Source organism: Salvia hispanica, chromosome 5 (genome assembly GCF_029641045.1).
Source record: "Salvia hispanica isolate PSC_SH4W2 chromosome 5, Shi_PSC_v1, whole genome shotgun sequence".
In the NCBI taxonomy this organism is placed as follows: Eukaryota; Viridiplantae; Streptophyta; class Magnoliopsida; order Lamiales; family Lamiaceae; genus Salvia; species Salvia hispanica.
The window spans coordinates 38,593,570-38,599,786 of record NC_142696.1 but is presented as its reverse complement, the minus strand read 5'-3'; the positions used below and the strand labels follow the sequence as shown (position 1 = coordinate 38,599,786).

Genomic DNA, 6,217 nt, shown 5'->3' with positions numbered 1-6,217 from the left:
TAAAATCCCGTGCCATTTTCAAAGTATGCCAACTTCTCTGGGACGGAGGGAGTAATAAAAACATCATATACTTCGATTTATAATCTCTAAATTTCACGATCTCACTGACTATTTCTAAAATATTAAAATAAAAATTAATATACTAGCTAGGAAAGAAAAAAGGTTGTTAATGTGGATTAAGCGCCGACGTTACTCTCAATAAGAGCAACATATTACATATCGAATTATCTGTGTGTATTCTAGTTATAAATTTACTAGACATATTACTGTGTAAAAATTAGATACTCCTTTATTTTGTACTAAGTGAACTAATCATTTTAGTTCTTCTCAATTCAAATATCACGTGTGCTTTTTTCAACAAAAATATAAAACCGTTGTTAATATATTTTGGATATTATAAAAGTAACACTAACGTTTGGACAATCGCGTATGGAACTATATAGTATAATATGACCATGCATTATTATTCATAGGGTATAGAAGATCTACTTACGAAATTAATACTCCCTCCGTCCCAAATAATTCGATCTAATATTCCATTTCGGGTCATCCCACATAATTTGTCTCATGTCATTTTTACCATTTTTGATAGTGGACTTCATATTCCACTAACTTATTCCTACTCACATTTTATTATAAAACTAATACTTTAAAAGTAGGATTCACATTCCACCAACTTTTTCAACTCACTTTCTATTAGATTTCTTAAAATACGTGTCCGGTCAAAGTGTCCCAAATTATCTGGAACGGAGGGAGTAATAGTTACTATATAGGGAAAAGAGATGACTACTTACTTGTCAAATCTCAGAGCAACATTTATTTATCATATAATTCAACTTTGGCAACTTAACTCCCAATTAAAGTGACATGTGATCACTTATTATACCCTCCGTATATTTGAAATAAAATTAAATAGATATAGCTCAAACACCGATAACCAATCGAAATAATAATGCACGGTTAATTAATTAAATAATCCCACTTTTCCCACTGTTAATTACTCCACCCTCTTAGAAAATCTCTATATAAACCCACCCTTGGATGCACAACCAATCACACAAACACATTCTATCTTTCTAATCCATAGTAGTCATCACTTCAAAATCCAAAAAAATGGCAAAGCTAAACCCCATTGCCCTAATTTTGACTATTTTCTGCTTGCTCGTGTCCACACTAAATGTGTACGCAGCCCGAGAGGGGCCCGCCGCCGCGGTGGAAGATTCATTCCACCGCGACATTTGTGGCGGAAAAGAAAAGGTGGTGAAGCTCCACTTCTACGTGCAAGATCTCCGGATCGGGCACGTGAACGCCACCGTGTTCGAGGTGGCAAAGGCCTCCATCACCCCGAACAACCCGTTTGCCTTCGGGAGCGTCCACGTGCTCGACGACCTAGTCACAGAGGGGCCCGAGTTCACCTCGAGGGCGCTGGGGCGGACCCAGGGGCTGACCACCAACGCCGACCTCTCCACCTTCGGCATCGCCATGAACCTCAACTTCTACTTCTACGCCGGCCGCTTCAGCGGCAGCCAGCTCAGCATCCTCGGCCGGAATCAGGTGACCGACGCCGCCCGCGAGCTGCCCGTGGTCGGGGGCACAGGCGCGTTCCGGTACGCGCGCGGCTACGCGATTCAGACAACCTACTCCATGGATCCTGTGTCGAACTACGCGGTGTTGGAATACACGATCTACACCACCTACAACTCCAAGTTTAACAATGAGATTGAGATTGCTGAAATGTGAGGGAATCGGAGTTGATTTGATATGCTTTTTTTTAAATATGTAATCGATGAAATAAAAAATATGCAAGCATGCATGCATATGTAACTTAGGTTGTTTTCTGTTTTCAGTTTTTGACAATGTTGGACTTTTATTAGGAGTTAATTTCACAAATGTTGGTGTTATGGGTTTTAATGGAATCGATTATGCATGTAGTTGAATATCTCTGATCGATCCAATTTATAAATACAGTGAGTCAGATTGAAATGAATAGTTTCATATATCCAAATTAAGATATCAATATTAAGAATAAAATGTGAAATGGCTAGAAGAAGTTCCTGACAATCAAATTTCATTAATCATACCCGCTAAAGATAATTATGTCGATTAATACAACAATTAGTTGAAGTTGTAATTACCACGACTGGGTTAATATAATTTTTGTGCAATTATACCATCTTACATGACTCAGTCTTTTTTGTTTATGCAAGGGTGCATATAGTGACTCTATACATTTAAGTGTTCTCACATTCTCATCAAAATATAGTTTTATTATGATACTCCAACAAACGGGTTGTGATATATGCAGAACCGTATAAAATGAACTAAAACGAACTGAAAAAGGACTCCATGTTACCTAACAATGGAGTACTAAACTCTTGTTAAACACTAGATTACGAACAGTAAATTCGTTGTAGAATATGAAAGATTTCACCGTGTACTGTATGAATTCAAAAATTAAAATTTCCGTTAGCTCATAGGATTCTAACCCATGACCATATAACCATATTCATACAACAATGTGATGCATATATTTTTGCGATCTAGATTCTAACTAGGAGCTATAATAGTTCCTAATTTGTATTTTGTATTTTAGTCAGTCTATCTCTTTCTATATACTATATGTATGCATACGGCTGCTAGAATGTCTGAAAAGTTAATTTGATTTTAGTCATTACTGTTATTTTATGTATGCATACGGGTGGCAGAGGTCGGCTCCACAAATATACTTAAATGGGTTTAAAATCGACAAATTCCGAATATTTGAAGAATATGCATCAATATTTTATGATAATTATTAGTATTCAAAACTCATATGCCCCTTCTCTAAAATATTCAAAAATACTACATATAGGGAGAATATGCCATTGGGCTTTGTTATATATATATCATGATCACATTTCTCAATACGACATGTTTTGGATATATACGTGTGAATGGGTGAATATTTGTCGACCCTTAACCATCCTTACGCACGGCATGGCACGTTATAGAAATTAACATGTATCACAACTACATGAGATATAAATTTTTTGAAGTATAATTTGACATGTGGTCCTGTTATATGCACTTCTATTCAAATTGTATTTTATATAAAGTATAGTCCTAGTTTTGTATTATAAATAATGAGCAATTGAACTTGTATGAATATAAAATTAGAATGATTAAATGAAAGAGATTTACCTCAAGTACATTTTGTCCTATAATTGAATCGAAATGCTAAAACATTGAAAAACTTCGAGGATTGCATTGTGTTAGATAAAGATTGATGTTATTAATTAACTGTAACACAAAGCCTTACTATATATATGAAAACAGAGCTTGCAGTCATCCTATTATAAGAAGACATATTCATAATCTTTAGCTTTGTCTTCATTAAGATTCTCTGCATTGAGCAACTGATCTTAGGCAATATGATAATGGTATATTAAATATTATAGACAAAGTTTTATCATTACTATATGGAGTGTGTGTGGGTCAATTTAACCCTTAGTGTTTAACTAAGATCGATTCTGTAGCATTTTAATTATCGAGATTCAAATGGACAGGGAATCTATATTTAATATTTGAATATAGATTCGGGCATAATGATATAATCGGAAAGGAGAAATTTACCTCTCTCATGAATCTGTGTAGAGCATCTCCAATGGTCGGCTAGCGACCAGCTAGCCGATTCGTCGCGCTGGCCGATCGGCTAGCCGAACCATTGGAGTCGGCGAGCACGAAATTGGCGAGCGGACCGGCATGGGCTGGCCGATCGCTCGGCGCTGGCCGATGCGCTGGCCGATCGGCCAGCGCCGATTTTTGTTTTTTTTTTTTTTTAAAAAAAAAAACCTATATAAACGCGATTTTCGTTTCATTTTCATTTGCACCACTTGTTTTAACGAGTTTTCTCTCTCTCTAACTTTCTGTACAAGAGCATCATCGAGCGATGGATCACAACAACGAGTCCAGTCCAGCGACGAGTGGATCTCAAACTCCCACGGTACCTGTGGGATCTGGATGGGGGCAGATGGGCCCGGGGTTTAACATCCCTTGGAATCAGATGATGGGGATGATGGCCGGTACGCCGGGGGGGGGGGGGTGCAGGGGGGTATGTCGTGGGGGATGCCGGGCGTGGGGCAGGGGAGCGGCGGGCAGTCAGCGCCCGGGTGGGGGGGTATGCCCCAGATGCAGCAGCAGATGATGGGGCAGCAGATGATGGGGATGATGGGGCAGGGCGGGATGCAGGGGGGGATGCAGCACGGTATGCATCCCGAGGGGACACGGTATATCGTCCCTCGCTTGATTTTTTGACGGCTTCGTCTCACACGTCGACCCCAGTGGAGACGCAGTTCACTGGCGATGACCTTCTGTCATTGCATGATATGGGGATCGATCTCAGGGATCCGGATACTCCCGTTCCAGCGAGGCGGGCCGCGCCGAAGAAGAAGACGAGGGGGAAGGCCAAGGCGGTCGGCGAGTCATCGCAGCCCGCTGTTGACGACACCCCTGGCCGGAGGAAGTGGACGGAGGATGAGTACGCCGGGGTAGCCAGGGGGTGGTTGGAGGTGTGCGACGATCCGCTGGTTGCGAACAACCAGCGGGTCGTCAACATATGGGCGAAGATCAGAGCTGTCTATAGGAGGCACTGCCCGCACGGGAAGGACTTCAGCGGGGAGGAGGTCCGGAAGGGGTGGGAGCGCATCAGGGCCGCGGTGGGCCGTTTTGCGAATTTGTACGCCAACGCCCTCCGTCAGCTCAGTAGTGGGCAGAATGAGGACGACGCCCGGAGGATAGCCGAGAGTCAGTTCCCCTTGGCGGGGACGTACAAGGAGTTCACCTTCTGGGAGTGCTTTTTGTTGCTGAAGGACTCCGAGAAGTTCCGGGCGGGGTGCGACGCTGGGTGGCCGAAGAAGCAGAGGCTGAACTATACCGGCGACTACAGCGGCAGCAGCGGCGGATCCCACGACCTCCCCTCGGATGCTGAGGAGTTTCCATCCCCTCTTTCATTTGTTGGTCGCCCCCGCCCGGTTGGACAGAAGCGGGCGCAACGGGCTGCGAGGGGCGGATCCCCCCTATCGCCCCGCGAGGTCCAGTCCTCCGCCCTCCCACCCGCCCCACTCGAGTACACTCTCCATTCGCGTAACCATACGCGGGATCAGATGTACAAGGTCTTCCAAGATTGAAGGACCGCCACTGACCCCACGGAGAAGATGTTTCTTCACTCGATGCTCGAGAGCATGCGGGTTGATTTGGAAATCGCGAGGGCATGGCTAGCGGGTTCCGACGTGGGCTCAGATACCACGGGTGGCGGCAGCGGCAGCGGCGGCGACGACGGCGACGAGGAGTAGAGAGTGGCGGGGCTCGTGTGTGGAAGCCCTTTTCTTAAAAAAAAAATCATGTACTTTTTTTTAAAATCTTTGTACTTTTTTTTAATGGAATGGATTAATTTTCCCGTATATGTCTCGTAAATTTAATTCCGTATTTTAATCATAATTTTAATTCCGTAAATGTAGTATATTTTGAATTATTTTATTGCGGCTGGCCTATGGCTGGCCTAAATCTGATGTGCAGGTAGATTTTTTAGTGTTGCTGACGTGGCAGGGGAGAGAATGGCTAGTCTATTGCTGGCCTATGTACCATTGGAGATGCTCTTAGTTAGGCCAATACCCGATATCCAAACCTGAAAAAGTCGAATAATTGGATACCCGAAACCCGATTTTTTGGGTATCTGATCGGGATCGGGTAGTCAGAATTTTGGATTATCGGATATCGGGTTATCCGATATCCGATCGGGTATACCCGAATTATCTGATTTATCCGATTTATTTTCTAAAATTAATAAATTATATTTTTATTATAACTAAATGTAATTTAACTTCTTAACTATAATTTAATTTAGCATATAAGATATGTAATTTAATTTTTTAATTAAATTTTTAATTTCATTGACTTGTGATATTTATAATTTTGAATTTTTTGATGATATTATTGTTAGATCTTGATTCTTATGAATTATTGAATTGTGATATTTATAAATGATGAATGTTTGAACTTATGAATTTTGATGGTTATTGACTTATTGTGGATGGATAAAAAAATTTAATATGTACTATAACTTATGAATTTTGTATTTTTCAAAGTTTGTAGTTATTTTCTTTTAAATTCGAACTACTACAAGAATTTTGTATTCCTAAAAGTTTGTAGTTATTTTCTCTTTAATTCGAGCTACTATAAG

The 6,217-nt window shown here is 41.3% G+C and overlaps 1 pseudogene; it reads left to right on the top strand.

Annotated features, from left to right (window-relative positions):
* The first annotated feature begins 1,054 nt into the window (after positions 1–1,054).
* LOC125187849 (dirigent protein 22 pseudogene) lies at positions 1,055–1,941 on the top strand (annotated as a pseudogene).
* Positions 1,942–6,217: the final 4,276 nt, after the last annotated feature.